Raw genomic sequence first — 20282 nt, forward strand, 5'->3', positions numbered from 1 at the left:
GGATATACACATACACTGATATGTATGTTCTTTAAAAAATATACAAATGATTCCTTTATACAGTACATTTTTTCTCTATATCTTTTTTTTTAATTTTTAAAAAATGTTGACTTATTTTTGACAAAGAAAGAGAAACAGAGCATGAGCAGGGGAGGGGCAGAGAGAGAGCGAGACACAGAATCCAAAGCAAGCTCCAGGCTCTGAGCTGTCAGCACAGAGCCCGATGCAGGGCTTGAACTCACAGACGGCGAGATCATTACCTGAGCCGAAGTCAGACGCCCAACCGACTGAGCCACCCAGGTGCCCCCATTTTTTCTCTATATCTTATATTTTCCCCACTTCTAGTAATATATCTGGGACATCTTATCTATTAGATAAGTATGATATGCTATATGAAATTGCTGTCCTGGTGGTTTGACCTAATATCTCAGGATATTTTAAAAAATTATAAATTATATAGAATATATATTCATATAAAATTTACACATTCATATAAATTCATATAAATTATATGTTGATATTTTTGTGACTTTATCAGTTTGATAAATTCTTATACTAGGAGAATTCTACGTCAGAGAAAATGTACATTTTTAGTCTCAATTTTGTCAAATTTCCCTCTAACAATGTACCACTTACAGGGACCCTAGCAGTGCAGGACTCTGCCTCAACGCTGTTGTAACTTAGGAATTTAAATTTTTGCCAATCTTAATTTTAGTTAAAAATTTTAGTTTTTATTTGTTTTGATTGACTTTGAGCATCTTCTTTATTTGCTTTTTTATCTTTACAAAAAGATCTTTTGTATCTTTGCTTTTTGCTTTTTGTAGCTTTACTTGCTTTTTGTATCTTTTTTAAATAAAAGTTGCCTGTTTTGAATCTTTTAGAGATCATTATTTGACTCATTTCCATTGATTTGTGGGTGTACTGTGTAAGTTCAAGAAAATAGCTATTTATCATATGTTCTGCAAGTATTGAAGGGGAGTGAGGAGCATAAGTAAAATGTTAACATGGTAAAAGTAATGCTGAGACTATGTCACAGCTTACATATAGAACTTTCTTTTTTTTTTCAATTTTCATTTTTTAATTTAATAAAAATTTTGTTAATATTTAAAACAATTTTGAATTGCTTAGTAGATTTAACATTTTTCTGGCTTCTCTATTTTGTGTCTAACTTACAATGACTTTCTCCAAAATTATTAAAATTTCATCCCTATTTTCTTCTAAAATTTCTAGGACTTCCTTGTTTACCTTCAAAGAAGCACATGTGTCTATGCTTTTCTAGGAGAGTTTTGATTACAAATATTCCATTTTAGTATCAGACTATGCCACCAGAGTTAAATTCAGGAAAAAAGAAAGCGTATCTCCAGTGACTCTTTACTACAACATAGTTGTGTCATGGTCTGTTATTAAGCATCCCTTAAAACTGCTTTTACCTGCTCCTCTAGCTCCTGCCTGATTTATGCTCCCTAAACAACTTTCCAATCATTATTTTAGTTTTTTTTGGAAGGTGATGCTTTGGAGTAGGAATGTAGCTGAAAACCCACCTGTAAATGATGAATTTGTATTCTGATGCAAAGGAATGTTTTCTGAAAGCCAGGTTTCCCCTTGACATTGCAGACTTGCAAAGATGAAAACTAGCTCACTCTGGAAGCTAGAGGTAAGAGTGACTTGGAATTACACGTTTAGAAAGGAGTTAGAGCCTGTTTCTGATTTAGGTTCCCATTTGAAAGATGGCTCAGATACTTATCCCACATAAGCCAAAAAATAAAAATAAAAATAAAAAGGTGTCCAGGTAACAAGATCTTCACTGGGGCAAGCAAAAGTTAAGGCAACAACGTTGGGGGGTTTGTTGTTGTTTTTGTATGTATGATTTGTTGCTGGCTTGTTTTTTCTAGGAGTTCATTGGACTTAGGCAGCTCAGCCTTCATTTAAGAAAAGGTTCATGGGTGTCTTGTGGGCTTCACTCCACATACCTCTGCTCTGCATCTATGACTTGCGAAAACAAGCATGTGGGATGCTAATTCAGTCTTTGGTTTCTTTCTTGTATCGAATACTGCCAACTTGGCCTTAAATGTGTGCCAGATGTGCTATGGTTTTATGATGTGATACTGTTAGGAAGTCTGGGTTAAGTATGGATGTGAGCTGGCTTCTGTTCCCGGAGTGGTTCCTGTCGCTGATGGCTGGAGCATAAGTTTGGGATCCCCTCTTTGCTAGGCATCTTAGCGAGAAGTGCCTGGCAGCAAATGGTCATCAAATCCATGGTGACAACTGCAGATTCCCTGGTTAGTTCTCTCCTCTCTGGTGGCTGATTTCTGAGTCTTAGGAGAACTTGCAGAGTGCTTGCCTGGAGGAGGGATGCTAAAGCTTCACCAGAATGCAGCACACACTGTGGAAGGCTTGTCCCAAATATCCTAGGGTAACCTCATGATGTGCACAACTAAGGCACTGTTGCCTTGCCAACTAATATTTTAAGGACATTGTCATTGCTGATGGGCCTGAAAACTAAAACATATTTAACTTCTGAGTAAGAATCGAAAATCAAATGAGAGTTACCCAAATTAATAACTAGGAAGTTTAAGGAAAGTAAGATCTCTTTCAGATCTCTTTCAGATCATCTGATTTGAACTGAAATGGTCTCTTTTGGATGCTGAAATATATGGACAGTTTTCCCAGTTCTGTATATACACTTTTACAAGAAACATATCCCAAACATTATAAGTGCTTATCATTTACATTTTTCCACTTTTCATTCTGTTGCTTGCAATCAGACAAAACCATGGTTACAATTTGGTGCTTTGTTTCTGATTTTGACAAAACCTGGTATCTCTCATGAACAATTGTGATCAAAGATACTACCAAATTATGTTAAAAATTTATACACTTTAAAACTAAACTATCTTATGAATCAGTGAAATGCTCACATTTTTAAATCTTGAAAATCCAGGTTTGGTTGATCACTGGGAAGACTTGAATATTTTATTTCTGAAATCTGCTTAATCCTCAGTTTAGGGTATATTAGGTTGTACATGAATATTAGTGGTTCTGATAATAGTAATAACAGACGAGAGGAAATCATAGAGGAAAGCATTGATGTATCTTAGGCATTATGTACCTAATAAGGTGTTTCCAAAATGCAGGGCAACAAAAGAGATTTTTACATTGCATCAAAATGAAGTACCAAAGACCAATTTGTTTTCAGGATGTGGCAGGCAGCGACTCCCATTTCCTGTAATAGGGTCATAACCTCTTGCTAACAGCCTACCTTCTCCTACTCGTTGTGGCTCCAAAACGATTTATGACTCTTGCTGTCCAGAACTGTATTTACTAAAGGGAGCATATACTTGTAAATGTGGGATAGAGGTAGAGAATATAGTGTATTTCCTTCATTTCCTTCTCTGTTTTTTCAAGCACTTCTGTTAGGGCAGAGCTGTCCAATAGAACTTGCTGATGGAAATGCTCTAAATCTGTACTAATATGGTAGACAATGGCCACATGTGGCTCTTGAGCCTTTGAAATGTGGCTAGTGTGACAAAACAACTGCATTTTAAATCTTAATGAAATTTTAATTAGTTTAAGTTTAGATAGGTAAATGTGGCCAGTGTTGCTTTGGACAGTGCAGCCCTAGACTAGAGTTTACATAAATTTTCCAGTGACATTGGACTTAGGCAGAATACCACTGTGCTTCCTAAATAACAGCACAAGTGTAAAAAAAGTCAAGTAAATATTTACATTTTTCAGAATTTGGCTTCAGCAAGATTTCATAGGACCCTAGTTCCCTCTAATGGCTTTAGGGAAAAGTCATTGATTATATAAAAAAAAGCTCCAATGCTGGTTTATAAAATGTTCAAACAAAAATGCATTATTTGATAAATCTATTACTTAGATCTTAGGGATTTTCTTCTTCTGTGAAACACGTTTAAGTTATTCTGATGTGACCTTGTATCAGGTTGGGTATTAATTTGGAAGTCTCTTGTATTTATCCCAAACTGTCTCAATAGAAATCTTATGTGACAAGATGTACAAAAGATTCATCTTTTTTTTCTATGTTTTGGTGATTTGTTTTCTTTTAAATCATGAGGAGGTGGATGAAATTACTCTCAGAAAAATATTCTTTATTTGACTTTGCTTCACAGCTCTGGGAGGAGCTAAGTTTTTGTTTATGTGTGATCCAAGATGATCGATATCATCCCAAACAGGATACCACCCAAAGTAGGTTTTCTGTTTCCAAGTGAGTGATTTTTAAGCATGTAAACTAGTGGTCACCAAGAAACATGGTCTGCATCATTATTTTCCTATAAGGGACGTAATATGATAAAAGGTGATACTGAGGCACAGAATTTAAGAGATATCAAACATCTGTAAACAAAATTACATGCAATAAATTTAGTTTGACTTCCTGGGAACAAACTTTATTCATTAACCTCTTTTGTCATATGGAAATGCTCTTACTTCTTTCCTGTGAAATCACTGTCTAAATACGATTTCCATTTCCTGTGTGCGTATGTGTGTATGTGTATATAAAAGCACTGGACTTTGTATGTGACTTCTTAGTTGTGTGACAAGTATCTTCATTCTTCAGTTCTCCAGGACTCTTTTTAATCATATGTGTGTGTGTGTGTGTGTGTGTGTGTGTATACATTTATATTTTATTATATATGTATTATTATGTATATGTATTGAGTATTATGTAGTATGCACATACTACTATGTGTATATACACATATAATATGTGTGTATTATATATGTATGTATGTATACATATATGTGTATTATAAGTGTATGTGTATCAGATATATACATGTATCCATATTGCATATGTATAATTTATTATTTATTATATATATAATTTTATACATATATTTAAAACTTTAAATTTACTAAACAAATTTAAGGCTACCTTCTCAAAATTCTTTGAAGAGTAATAATGCGGTAGGAATACTTGAAGGTCATTGATCACAGAATTTTAAATATTAGTTGCTGGTTGGGGTTCGAGTGCAAGGAAGTGGAAAGGTGACGGGGGAAGAAAGTGAAAAGAAGGCAAGGTCATGAATAGTTACCCACTGTTAGCAACTAGAGCTTATTCTTGGGAGATCTGGAAAGCTATGTAGAACATACCTTAGGGTTGTCCCATCTGAAGGACAAGGAAACTGATGTATCTGTCCATCAATTTATCACAGCATCACAACATCAGTGCTTGAACATTGCTCTGCAGGTCTGTTCATTGCCAAGTACTACAATTAATGGGCAACTAATGAGCAGAGTGGTCTTCGATGGCATTGGAAAATGCCTGCAAGCAAAAAGATGCAAATACTGGCAGTTGGAAATAAGATGCACAATGAATTGATAAAGCTAGGGTTATAGGTGGAGCAACACCATCATTTGCTACATGGGAGTAGAGGGGTCCATAAAGTCCAAAGAAGAGTCTTATTGGGTTTCTTGTAAACAGCCCCTGTGGTGTACTGTACTTCAGATCAACTTTGCTATTCACTCCTGAGTGATCTTGGACAAACCATTTGATATTCCTCTTCTGTAAAATTCAGCTTTTTATAAATACAGGGTCTCAGGTCCCAATCCAGAACTAATGGGTCAGAATCTTCATTTAGCAAAATGCCAAGGAGATTCATACCCACATTGAACCCACATTGAGAAGTAGTAGGCTAGGGTATTGTTTCTCATGCTTCTTTCCTTTGTAGTGGGAGGGTGGAAGAAATTTTCTGATGGAATGGCTACACAGCTGGAGCTTAAGTGAGTGTGGCAAGAGTGGTCTGCCACTTACAGCTTCCATCTCTACAGCCTCAGAGAGAGTAACTGTCTTGATCACTCAGCTGGCTCATCCACCCAAAAGCAAGAGAGAGTGTTCTTTCCTAAGACTTCATTCAGCTTTGTTATTTTACAGTTCTAAGAGCAGATGATGAAGGGATCAGATAGACATGTAGAGGACATGACAGCTTGGAAGGGTCTTTGTTCATTTGAAATTTATTTTCTCCCCAATTTGTTAGAAAAAACTGTGGAGTTTGAATAATGCTAAATGACAGGATACAAAAATAAATCTACATTATGAATCAAGTAATATAAGAATCATTTTTACAAGTAGACATAACATTTAATTCAGTTGTTGAGATTAGTAAAACTAGGGGTAAACATTTTTTGCTAGCAGCTTTTTTTTTGCATATGCATTTATTTTATTAATGGTAATAGTGTTCTTTATTTTAATAAACCCTTATTGAACAACAAACCCATGTAAGATATAGTCTTTAGATCTGAAACAGTAGGGAAAATGGGTACATATGCAATAGTCTGGTAAGAGAGAAAGATGAAAAAAGCCAATAACTATAACATGAGGTGTTACCGTTAGAGAGATGTGTCCACTGTGCTTTGGGAGATGATTATGATTTCTGGAAATCTCCATAAAAATGTTAGGAAGTTCAGCTTTTCTATATAATGTATGATTTAGTAGGAAAAGATTTTACCAAATTCTACACAGTGCTGAATACTCGAAAGAAAACCTGACAACAGTGGCCTATGGCCATGTCAAGCCCACACTTGGCTTTTGTTAGTAAAGTTTAATTGGAACATGGGCACATTTATTTGTTTATGTATTATCTGTGGCTGCTTATATGTTACAGTGCCAAAGTTGAGTAACTGTGACTGACTCCATATGGCCTGAAAAGTCTAAAATATTTAGTATTTTACTCTTAAAAGAAAAATTTTGCTGACCTCTGCTTTATAAATGTAACATCTAGAAGGTCACCATAACAAGCCCTTGCTAGAGACCAACTCCCTGGAAGTCATCAAGACGAGCCCAGGAAGGAGAAACCTCTGATCACAGTTGGGCATTTTAAAGACATTGGTTCTTCTTGATTGCCTGCCTCTTTCTTGGCATGATCTAGGTTCCTGCTCATTACTGGTATGCACCCAGAATTTCACAGAAAGAGTTCTCTTCCTGTGTATATCTGGAGTGATACATGTACTCATTTCTATATTAAGGAAAACATTTAACAAGACTCCAGTCCTGTTCCCACTTGGAAGCTTAGTGGCATCAGGTATGAATCCTCCTTTGGTGCCTAATGCTTTAGGAAGTCTCAGTCTACTTAACATTTGGAATGGAGGACCCTGGTTTTAAGGGGTGGCAGAGTAGAAGGATGAACTAGGTGTGAAAATACCTTCTCTGTTAGATAATAGCATCTTCCAGATGGCAGTGGCCCTATCACTTTGTACCCATTTACGGTGCAAAAACTCGATAAAGTCCTTCAGCCCTTTCACTGACATGAAAAGCTTTCTCCAGTATTCCTTCTATTGACCAAAATAACAGAAATGTGTTTGTCTTCAGAGAGAACTAATCAGAAGCTCCTTTAAGTATCTGATAGATTTTCCCCATTTTATGTTTCATTTGTTATAGCTTGACTTCTTTACCCTTGAACAATGTTCTTCCACCACTTGTACTACTTTTATTTTTTCTTTAGCAAAATATAGAGGTTATATCCACTGGATTTCTAAAGGAAATAAGCATTTGCCAGTCAGGTTTTAGAAACTGTCTTAGATTTTTGACTTCTGACAGTATTCAACAAAACTGTAGCCTGGCACAGCCTGTCAAATTGTATAGCTAGCCTTTTAATTTGGAAGGACCCCACTTTATAGAGGGAAGAGCCTTATAAAATTCTTAACTTCACACATATTGCTGGATTTGGGCATCTCTGAGGCCAGAGGCAGACTTGGCCATGAGGGATGCCTAGAAATTAAAAGTTAGGACAAACCAGAGAGAATGGAAGAATAGATAAGAGGCTATAACTTGGACTTGTGAGTCCCCAAGTAATCAAATATTTCATTCACCCATTTGTAGCTTTTTACTCTAGAGTAATAACAAATTGGCTGTGTTTTTCTCACACACATTATGCTGTTTCATATCTCAGTGGCCTGACCAGGCTATTTTAATCCATTTATCTATTCATCTACTAACCACAATGTGCTCCACACTCTAAAGAGAGCCAGTGGTTATTGATTACCTACCATAGTCCAGGCACTGTGCTAAAGCACTTTGCTTGCTGGCTCATTTCCTTTGGAAATATACCCTGTGAGATACATAGTACAGTAATCTGCATTTTTCAAATATGGGAATCAAAGCAAAGAGGTTAAGAAACCTTCCCAAAGTCATATAGCTAGTGGGTAAATGACCTACTGGTTTCAGGTCACTCTACTATTACTAACTCCTTACCTTCCTTCCCAGATATAATATGTTAGTCATTCCAGGCCCTAAAAATATAAAAAATTGTCATATATTCTTTCTGTCCTAACAGAGGCACAATGAGTGAGAAAGATAAACAGATACATGTGATCAAAAAATGTTAAGTATGACAACAAAGACATACATGGAATACAAGAGGAGGAGAGTGGAGCAGTATGTGGCACTGCAGGAGGTGAAAACAGAGAGCACAGGTCAGAGAAAAGCTCTGGAGAAAGTAATTTTTCAGTAATTTTTGAGTTTTCTGAATGGTTAGGAACTGATCAAAGGGAGGTGGGGTGGGGAGAAAGGCATTTAAGACTCAGAGAACCTCAAGAGCATAGAACAGAGATAAGGAACACCTTGCAAGCTGCCAGAATGTAGAATGTATTGCATGTAGGGAGGGATGCACAACAGAACATCAATGTCTGTACGGGTGATTTCAGGAGAGTGTTATAGGCATTACTATGATGATTGCAGCTAGTGGGGAGCCATGAAGGTCTGTAGATAGTGGAGATGCATGTCTTGTTTGCATTTCAGACAAATCACACTAGAAGCTGGGTGGATGATGAATTTGAGGAAGGAAACCAGTCAGGGAGCTGCCGTGGTTGGTGCAGGTGAGAAATGATGAAGAGCTTGGTGAGCAACAAGGAAGCGTTGGTTGTGGTGATGGGAAGGAGAAGAGTAAGCTGGACAGTATTCATGAGTCAAAGTTAGCACTTGGGGATTTCCTGGATGTGAGGTACAATGGAGTACGAGGGGCAATACAAAAATAGGATTCAGTGTTCTACTTTGGGTGGCTGGGCAACCAACAACTGTGTCGGAACTGTGTGGAGGATAAATGAGATTCAGGGAGAGATAATGGGCTAGAAGTGCACCTGGGATATATCTTCAGGAAATTGACCAGAAAGCTGTGAGATACATAAGTTGAGGTTATTGAAGATGTCTGGGTAGGAAAAAGAGATTTAAGAAGAATTATTCTGGCAAGTTAGTTACCCATATATGGGGAGTGATGGACCAAGATCATCAACTTGTAAAATAAGTCAAAGTAAAAGCAGCCTGTGGAGGATACAAGGAAGGAATAAGGCGGATGAAAAAGAGTGTAGCATCATGGATAGGAAATAAGTAGTTTCCAGGTCACCATGGTACATAGAAGATAGAAGAGAATGAAACTGTTCTCTTGACCTTGTGGTTAATGGGGAGTGGGCAGGAGGGGAAAGTGGGTGATGGGCACCTGTTGGGATGAGCAGTGGGTGTTGTATGGAAACCAATTTGACAATAAATTTCATATAAAAAACATGATAAGCATGTAGCCCCACTGTTGACTGTTCCTTTGTCTCTCTGACTCTTTCTATGTTGTATCCCTGCATATTCTACACATTCTTCAAAACTCAGTTTAGTGGCATTGCTTCCTTAGAGCTCCACTGGTCTAAGCCACAGTAGGTGCTTCTCCATCTGCTTGACCTCTGTCACTGCAAGACAGTACTTTACAAACTTTTCTCTCTGTCCTGCAAGCTCCTCAGGGCCATTGTGGTAGACTGATGTGCACTAAGGACCCCACTTTTTCATGTTTCTCTGTATCCACTCCCTTTGGTAGTGTCCTCTCATACTTGGAGTTGACTGTGTGTCTTGATGTGTCTTTTGGGGGGCAGTGGAATAGTAGCAAACTTGATTTACGTAAGCAGAGGCTTGAAAAGTGTCTGTGCATTTTCATTTTCCCTTTTAGAATCTTGCTACCACAAGGTGACAAGTCTAGGCTAACATGCTAGAGGAAAAGAGATGGCTTGTAGCTGAACCAAAGCCATCCTATACCATCCAGCCCCTAGCTGACCCCTTTGTTGCACAGCAATGTCTGACACAATTAGAAACCCTGTCTTACACATCTTTTTACACATTAACTGAATACTTAACACAGAATGAGTGGTCCATAAATATATGTTGAACTGGAAAGCATAGAAGAAATGGGACGAGAATTCCAATCTATTGCAAAGCATTTTCCCTCTTCTTTCTACCAAACATCATGACTGAACCCCAACTTACTTACTTTTACCTCTGAGATCTCAGGAGCTAAGACTGTAGGGGAGGCTGTGGGAATTCCAGCATGCACAGTGTGGTTTGAAATCCACAGACAAGGGAGCATGGCTTCCTTCCTTGGCCTGCTGCCCCACGCGCGGTGAGCAGAGCAGCCAAGCCAAAGTGGCAGCCACAGTGTGGGAGCCCAGCTCTGCTGCCATAAATTAGCCAGGGGCAGGAAGGAGCAGTGAGAGTCAGCGGTTTCAGCTACCTAGTAGTTCATTTTTGTTCTTGTTTTTCAGTTAGCAATCTGTAAAATTTATTGCAAAATTAAGCTCCCTGCTCCAGAGTCAATAATATTCCTGGTGCCAGGTGGTGTAATAATTCACAAAAAGGGCAGGAGCTGGAGAGAATGAGACTGATTTAGGAAGTAGACTTCCAAGCCCGATTTGCTGCTGCCTACTCCCTGCTGCTAAAGGTCAGGTAAGTAGAGGGCTAAGATTACAGACTCATAATATCCTTGGAGGGCTAGAATTTCTATTGGGTATAAAATTTAAAACAAAATTTTCTTTTGCGTGATGGATTCCTTTTATCCTTCCCACCTCTGTTTCCATTTTAGCATAAAAATAGAAACAATCAATTTTCATATTCTGTTTCTGGCATCACAAGGAAGAGGTGCTTGTTATAGAAAACTTGGCCTGGTGCAAGCTTCCTATAGTGCTTTCTAATACCCTGACATCAGCCTCTCTAACTGGAGGGGCAACTGGAGATTGCTCTATTCTAGCATCTTCATTTATAGATGCAGACACCAAGTTTTGGTGTCATTAATGACTTTTCATCTCCTACCTGGCTACCTACCTGGGATCAGAACCTAGATCTGATCCCCAGGTCATACACCAGCTGCTTCATTAGACATTCTGCTGCTGAAGGAATTTCAGGTTGTCACTTTGGCTTTTCTTGATCATATCTAGTATCTTCAAAAAATTGTCTCTTCATTTGCTGTTCTCTTTTTTTTTCTTGTTTTGAAAAATGATCACCACAACATGTCTAGTTACTATTATGTAAGTTATTATTATTAAGCCTTATTATTTCTCAAAGACTCTAAATTACATGTCTGATTACAAAAAGGACCAAAAAGCCATATTTTCATTTCAGTTGCAAAGCACAAGATATTATCATTAATTTGCTTTTAATTATCTTTATAAAGTAAGTCCCTGAAAGATAATCAGAGAAATATTATATTTGGTTATTCCTCATGATTTCTTCCTTGAAATGTCTATAAAATCATATTTTCAGTCTGGGGTGCAAGGTTAGTATTTCTTGGGAGACATTTAGCAGTTGGGAATTATACTCTACAAATTAAGTGTCTATGCATTTTGTGTTCCACATCACCATTTGCTCTTTTAGAAAATTTAGGTGGAATTTCTTTCTTTCAAATCTTTGTTCTTTTTTATTGGTGTTGGCGCTTTAGCTACTGCTCAGGGCTGGCTGTAATGCTTAGATTAGAAGGAATTGCTTTGATGTTTTTCAAAGTCAAGAAAGTCTCTGGGTATCCCTTGACTGCAGGTAAAGAATGTACTTCTCTGGACAGGTACCAATTAAAGCTAATTGTATATGACCTGATTGATCCATGGAGCGCTTAGAGTTTCTAATTGAATTTGCTATTGTCTTCATAAAATGAAGATTTGGTTTAGTTGCAAGTTGTGGATTGGAGGACCTGGCTGCATTCTCTATCTGACTGCAATGATACTGTCAATATAATGACCTAAAGGGGGCTGTGCACATCCACCCTGTCACAGAATTCCTCCTCTATTACCCTTGTAAATTAGGGATAGTTTAGAACTGGCTCCCAGCACCTGAGAGGGAATACTAGTTCCACTTCTTAAGAGCTGATACTTTTTTTTCAGTTACTTGTATGGGGGAAAGGAATGGGAGGGGTAAGAGTGTTGTGAAATTTTTGTAACCTGACCTGGGACTGAGCAAGAGGAGCCTGGCTTTAAGTTCCACCAAGACCTTGAAACTCAGCCCAAGCTGATTAAAACTCCTGAGTCCTTTCAAGTACGCTAATTGTGTTACATTGTGGACAGAAACCATGAAAAATGGGTGTTTTAAAATTCCCCAGGTTGTGGTGCATTTTACTTCTAAGATGATTAAATATCTGTTCCATTCTGAGATTTGGGTCAAATCTCAAGTGAATGAACGGTTGGAAAACAACCGTTTTTAAATAGGCATAGTTAGTGGTCAATAAAATGGATACACATTCTGGTGACGTTTATTCTAATCTAGTTAAAAATAAATGCCTGAAATGGGTATCATCTTTCCAGTCTGTCTACCAGTATGTTCAATAAAATAACTGTTGTTTTTAAGAAAATTGGATGTGAAACTTACTGCATATCCCAAGTTGTTTCAAAATAGGAATTTTCTTAGCCAGACTTTCTTAAAATTACTTTCTCTTTGTGTGTGTGTGTGTGTGTATACATACATATATATATATATATATATATATATATATACACACACATACACACACACACGTGTGTGTGTGTGTATGTGTGTGTATGTGTGTGTATAACATTCTGTGATCTTCCATGAAAAGTAAGATTAAATGTAAGGATATTATCCCCCCTTGCAAAATAGTCAGTTGCCTTCCTTACCTCACACACATAGATACACTTCATTCATTCATCTATGGACTCCCTGGACATTGAGTTACAGTGTCAGCCTTTCAGAATTCATGTCACACAATGAAGAGCAAAAAGAAAAAAGGCATTTCCTGAACTAGCCATTTTCCCCTCAATTTGCATAACAACAAACTGTCCACAATTGATTGTACATGGAGCAGATGTACAGGCAGTATATAATGTTGTGGTGAAAGATATGTACTTTGAAACTGCCTGAGCTCAAATTTCTGCTCTGCCACTTATTAGCTATATGACCTAGGGCAAGTTATTTAAACTGTTTGAGCCCCAGTTGGCTCATCTACAAAGTGGGATAATAATTCCACCTATCTCAGGGGATGTGGATGAAACAAATCAATCTACGTCAAGTCTTTAAAATAGTGCCTCGGTGCTTTTACTCTTATATATACAGTATACATGTTTCTTTTATAATACCCTAAGTGTCTTAGGTATATTTGTGAATTCAGGTAGTCTTGAAGTAAATTGAAGCCAGACTTACCTAATTAAAGTGCTCCAATTTGAGGTTGTTTTGTATCGACATGCCACCTTTCCCTTGAAATCAAGGATCTTTTGCTTGTGACTTAGAGCCCTTCTTGTAAGGCACACATCATGAATCCACACTTTAGAGATTTAAAAAAAATCCCTGCTTTTTCTTGGGGAATAATAATTTTATTTTTGTTACCATCACAAAGGAGAAGAAAAGCTGATGCACTTGTTGGAATAATTTTAGTTAGGGAATGAATGGAAATGAACTTGTTTTAGCTGACTAGCCTCTTCTGGCATCTTCTCACCCTCCATACAACCCCTTAAAATAGTAAAATGCTATTTTTGTAGAGTTATTCTCTTTGAAAGTTTTAAAAGACCCTATTGGAAGCTCATTTGAAAGCTCATGGTACTCAGGGTGATGAGGTTTTCTTGGTGTAAGGATTTGTTTCAGGTTGTGCCATAAATCAACAAATGTGCTGCTTTTTCTGGTCCTCTTTATGATCCTGATGGGGGCTAAGCCATTCTTTAACTTGAAGCTTAAAGATGGTATAAAAGAAAGGAAAGGAAAGAAAAGAAAAAAGAAAAACTAAGCCCTCAGGTTTTAAGGAAACCCACCTACCTACCTCAGCTCTCTTCTCTAGTCTTTCACTAAGATAAACTTTGATAAGTTGCCTCTCTGTTAAGCAACAGGATGAATGAATTCACAGGTTTCCATGTCATAGGACTTTTATTCTTTCATACTGCAAAGTGGATGGATGATCTCTCCTAGCCCTTTCTTGATGTGTGAACTTTTAAATTTTGATCTCAAATATTGATTTTACTCCTGTATGGGTAATGGCTCCATTTGTTCCCCCTAGTTTGAAGTTTGTCCTCATAAATTCAGGTATAATTGTTATTTATTTATGCTAATTCAATAGCTTTTGGTAATTTGATCAGTTTATTGGATAGAAACACCAAGAATTCTTGAAGCGTAGGGCCCTTGGCTTAGATGATATGCCATTCCACTGCTTGAATCTTGATTTCCTGACATTTACTCCAACCTAAAGAACCAGCATAATCTGTATGTGGGACACATTTGCAGAAAGTACTTTGGCCTTGTGCCTCAACACTGATGGGTCATTAGTGGAGTGACTCTATCATTTATCATTAAGGCCAGAGCATTTTTGAGAGTGAAAGGAAGAGCTAGTAATAACTATCCAGGACAGCATAAATTGGGATTATTTCACACAAATAATTAAGTGGGCTAAATTATCAAGAATTTACTGGGCAGTACTGCCAGTACTGGGCAGTAAATAAAAACTTATTCCAAAGAAAGGGAGAAAATCAAGAGGAATTACTGTCTTGCTTTAATGTTGAGAAATTGTACTGTGTACTTAGTATCTATTAACTCATCATAGTAACTGTCTTAGATAAATGTATACTTTTATGGAAGCACTGTCATTTTCCCAAGGACACAGCATATTATATGTTGGAGATACTATTGACTTTAAAGAGGTTAGAAATCATGAAAGGAACTATCCACATGAATGAGTGTGTGAATGAATGAATAAAATGATGAAAAGTCCAGCATATCTCATTCATGAGGTGAAGAGAATCCTGTGCATATTACCGTATGGGTTTTCAGAAATCTGCCAATTTGAAAAATATTTTTAGCTCATTTAGACTTCCTACACCTATTTTATAACATCATAAAGATGATAGCAAGTTCCAGCAAGTAAGAAAGCTTAGGACCATTGCTGTGGATAATTTCTCCAAATGGTAAAATACATAAAGCTTTCCAGTCATATATTTGACTGGTTGAAAAGAGTTCTTACACTTTTATTTAGTAATTTTATTTCTAATAATATATTTTATGGAAATAGAGCTGGGCCTTTTTACCCTTTGCATGGGCCTATTGTTGGAACCCAGGGCAGCAGTTGAACCTTCAGCCGGAGGCTTTCTTTAGCCAATGATAAGCTCCAGCCAGGGACTCAGGTAGGTAGCTGTATGACCTTGAGCAAGTTACTTTATCCTCTCTGGTTATCTGCTTTTTTATATTAAAATGTGGATTATTAGTAACCACTGTGTTTGCTGTGCATGGTTATTGTGGGAATCCGTGAATTGCCACCGTGTCTCAAAGCATCTCAGAAATGTAAAACATGAAACAGAAGAGACATTGTTGTCAGTCCCGTAGCCCTGAATGATTTTTTGCTTTCCAGTTTGACTGTTGGTAAGTACCTGATCTTTTTAAATGAGCTCCTTCAGTGGCACATTTTGGCTTTGCAAAGGCAGGCATATTGAACACATTTCTTCTCTTTATGTTCTAGGAGAGACTATATACATTTTTTGTTCAATTTATTTTTAGTTTATTGATTTATTCTGAGAGAGAGAGAGAGAAAGAGAGAGCGAGCACAAGTGGGGGAAGGGCAGAGAGGAGAGAAAAATCCCAAGTAGGCTCTGTGCCATCAGTGCGGAGATCCTGATGCGGGGCTCAAACTCACAAACTATAAGATCATGACCCAAGCCGAGATCAAGAATTAGATGCTTAACTGACTGCGCCACACAGGTTCCCCTGGAGAGACTATCTTTAGAAAGGTAAATATGGTGGTAGTAACAATCCATCACTATCCTTACCTCCTAGACTTCCTGCCCATATGTAATTTCCTTTCCTTGAATGTAGGCAAGAAATGTGATTTGCTCCTAACTGATAAAATCTGGCAAAGAGGGGGATGCCTGGGTGGGCTCAGTAAGTTAAGCATCCAACTCTTGATTTCAGTTCAGTCATGATCTTGTAGTTCATGAGATTGAGCCCCGTGTTGGGCTCTGCATTGACAGCGGGGAGACTACTTGGGGTTCTCTCTCTCCCTCTCTCTCTGCCTCTCCCCTGCTCATGCACTCTTTTTGTCTCTCCCTTTCAAAATAAATAAATTTTAAAAATCTGGCAAAGAGGATGGTTTGTCACTTATGTGATTATGTTACATTAGATTGTAACTTCCATCTTGCTAGTGGACTCTCTTCCTTGAATCTCTTCCTTGCTGGCTTAATGAGGTAGGCTGCCATGTTGGAGAAGGCCACATAGCAAGGAACTGAGGATAGCCACTGTCTAATAGTTAGCAAGAAACTGAAGCCTTCAGTCTGATAACCCAAAAGGAATTGAATTTTGTCATCATCCATGTGAGCTTAAAAGCAGATCCTTCCCCAGTTGAACCTCAGATGAGAGTGTAGCCCTAGCTACCACCTTGATTACAGCCTTGCAGAGGACCCAGTTAAGCCATGGATTTGTGATCAACAGAAACTGAGATAATATGTGTTGTTTTAAGCTGCTGAGTTTGTTGTAACATGGTTATACAGTCACAGATAATTTAAGACACTTGAGTAATAATAATACACTTTCAAAGGTGTATATTCCTTAGTTGTTTCTCAGAAATTGGCATTTTATAAACCAAGTCAGTTTTTTATTCACTTAAATTGTGACCATATCACTGACTACCAGTACAAGAGAGTTTACTACAAGAGTATTGGGGAAAGGTGCATGTATCTCAAACCTAGGAATGAATTCTGTCTATCTGTAGTACTCAGTAGCTGTGTGACTCTGAGAAGGTCACATAACCATTCTGGGCTGTAGCTTCTTTATATTTCTGGTGAGATAATATTTACCGTACAGGTTTTATGAGGATTAAATGAGATGATGCATGTAAAGTGTGTGACATAGTCCTCAGTTGATTCCAGTTTCTCTCATTTATCTCAAAGGTTGAATGAAATTTAATTGAACTAACACACTCAATAGACAATGTCAGAGGAAGAGCATTCATTCATGAAACTGAGAGAAACTGACTTTAGTAAAGGATGTTTCCCTTATTTCATTGTGATTAGATTAACCAAGTTAGCTGGACATTAGCTACATTGGTTTTGTCCACTAAGGCAAGTTTTGCTAATAAAAATGATAAGAAGTTTGGAAGTAAAATTTTGGGTGTTATTCAGGCTTCTGAAAGGTCTAAAGAGATACCACATTAGTGACTCCTATGTGCGTGTTCTCTAGGTAGAAAATGTCTTTATTCATTTAGCAAGTATTTATTGAGTACTTATTATGTACTCGGTACTCTCTGTGATGTTAGAATTTTAATTTTATTTGGATATCTGGATATATTACTCTTCACTGAAGGTCGACAGACTTAAATTTTCAGAGATAGACGTTCCTTAAGCCGCATTGTACAAGATGATTTTTTAAAAGTTAGGATTATTGTGGTATTTATATAGAATGGTATACAATACCATCAAGAAGAGCAAACCAGTGATATATACAACAACCTGGGTGAATCTCAACATCATTATGCTGAGTGAAAGAAGCCGAAAAAAGATAGTACATATTGTACAATTCCATTCATACAAAATTCTACAAAGTGCAAGCAAACTGGTAGTGGTTACCTGGGAATGAGAGGGACAGAGAGATAGTTTGACCTGGGCTTGAAGATAATTTGGAAGTAACAACAAATATTTGATATTTTTATTGATGGTGGTGATGGTTTCATAGATGTATAGATATGTTAAAATTCTTCAGAATATACATGTTATATATGTAGTTTATCATTATAAATAACATCCCAATAAATTTGTAAGAATGTTTCTACAGCATTTGAGGGATAAGTGATGTTTATTAAGTTAGCTGAATAAATAATTTATATCTAATGTAATTTAATACCTATTTTTATAGTGGAATTTTAGTACCGTCTAGGGCAAGAAACAAAAATACAATATTGCTTTTTTAGCTTTTTAATGTTTATTTTTGAGAGAGAGAGAGAGAGAGAGAGAGTGAGCACACACATAGTGGGATGGGGAAGCAGAGAGAGAGGGAGACACGGAATCTGAAGCAGGTTCCAGGCTCTGAGCTGTTAGTGCAAAGCCTGATGCAGGGCTTGAACCCACGAACTGTGAGATCATGACCTGAGTCCAAGTCTGATGCTTAACCAGCTGAGCCACCCAGGCATCCCTGCAATATCTTTTTGACTGTAGATCACATCAACTGATAAACAATTTGTGAACACAGTGTGCAACAGTGTGCAAAGCCATCAAAAGATATGAAGCACTGTTTCTGGGGACATATAGCATATTTTTTTAATGGACATATAGCATATTTCTCTTGATTTGAGCAAATTAATTGTCCTACCATAAAGTTTGGCTGGTGACTGAGTACAGAAACATACATGGTGATTTCATAGAATCTGTAGTAATTATAAACCAATTTTAAATCTTTCTATTGTCCATGATTCCTCTTGGGGATTTGTAAAAACAAAACAAAACAAAACACAGTTTTAGGTCTCATTCAGCTAAACCTTCTTTGTCTGAACATAATTTTTGAATTTACAGTTGGGCTTAGATCAATATGAACATAAATATGAACATCTGAACGGGCTTATAATAACCTAGCAAAGGCAAAGAGTAGACATTAAAAATTTAAATACTCTTCATTGAAATGTTTTTGAATATTTTTCTACTTTTGCATTATTTGTTTTTCTTTAGGTTGAAGATGTGTAGTATTTCATAGAATTCTTTTTCTAATAGAGGAAATAACCCATCTGATGTGACTACTTGACTTTGGAAAAGAAACAACCTAAACAACTTAGAAATAATTATTGTTCATTATCTGTGCCATTCAGAATGACTTATTTTTTCCCTTCTGTTTTTTTATGACTTCTATATATTTATCTTTTCCTTTGTGTATATAATATCTCAAGATTATTTTCTAATCCAGTTAATTGATTTTTTGCAACAGCTAATCTGCTCTTCCCTGTTTCCAATGACTTAATTAGACAGTTTTATTTCTCATCCTAAAGAGGGGCCTCCTACTCTGTTCAGAGTAACACCTTTTCAGACCTGTTCCGGTCTTACAGATATGTTACTTTGGGAGACATAATAAGGTAATAAATTCAAGACCTTTAAGATCTTCTCCCTTTCTTACACTGTGTTACAAAGTATTAATTATTCTCCTTTCTCAGGTTCATCTTTTTCCATCTACATTTGATTTATTTATTTTTAATCTGTTCTATGAATATATCACAATTTATTTTTCTGTTTTACTATTGTTGGACCTTTAAGTTTCTTCTAGTTTGGGGCTATTACAATAATGCTATTATGGCCGTTCTTTTAATGTTTATCTGGTTCATATAAGCTTTTTATCCTGGTTATAAAAAAGGGAGTGGAATTGTGGGGTCATGTGTATGCACATCTTCAACTATACTAGATAATGCACAGCTGTTTTCCAGAGCAGTTGTACCAATTTATAGTCATATCAGTAATGTTTGTCTTCAGTTGATAGACTTTGTAGCAGAAATTGTTGGTTCCCTACCCAGATACTCTGACCCTCGCCATTTTCATGCATGGCCAAATCAGGGGCTTTGAACTACAAATACTTGCAATTCTTTGCTTGAATTTTTTTTTTTTTTAACTGCCAGAGCTCACTTATCTCACAAATGGAGCAGTTTGGAAATGTCCAGGAGTTAATCTTCTCTCCACCCACTCCTGAAAGCTGCCCTCAACAAACCCTAACCAGCAGGGTGTACAACTCCAATTTCCTCTTCTCACTGCTGGGATAATTCTGAGATGTATTTGCCACCTTTGGTGTTTTTCATGGGATATTTCTCAGAGATAGCTTGCTTAATAATACTTTTTTGGCTTCGTTCTCCTTCTTATCTCTCTTCTCTACCTTGTATATTAAAGTTTACTAGGATCATCTCCCAAATAAACTGTTTACACTTGAATCCTTTACTGATATTTCTCAACATTTATGGAATGAGCTTCCCTCTTGTTTTTTCACACAGCCTTATAGCCTTACTGTAGATACTTCTCACACTGCACTGTCTTCCATTGAGAATGTAAGCTCAGTGAAGGAAAGGACTTGAAGTGTTTGCTTCACA

General features: G+C 37.1%; 1 long non-coding RNA gene across 1 annotated transcript in view; it reads left to right on the top strand.

The window, feature by feature from the left end:
* The first annotated feature begins 10309 nt into the window (after window positions 1-10309).
* LOC128311152 (uncharacterized) overlaps window positions 10310-20282 on the top strand; it is a 663249-nt gene continuing 653276 nt past the window's right edge. Inside the window, exon 1 of the long non-coding RNA XR_008289203.1 lies at window positions 10310-10711. This is a non-coding gene — a long non-coding RNA (uncharacterized LOC128311152). The remainder of the gene's footprint in view (window positions 10712-20282) is intronic.

Source organism: Acinonyx jubatus, chromosome A3 (assembly GCF_027475565.1).
Source record: "Acinonyx jubatus isolate Ajub_Pintada_27869175 chromosome A3, VMU_Ajub_asm_v1.0, whole genome shotgun sequence".
Taxonomy (NCBI): Eukaryota; Metazoa; Chordata; class Mammalia; order Carnivora; family Felidae; genus Acinonyx; species Acinonyx jubatus.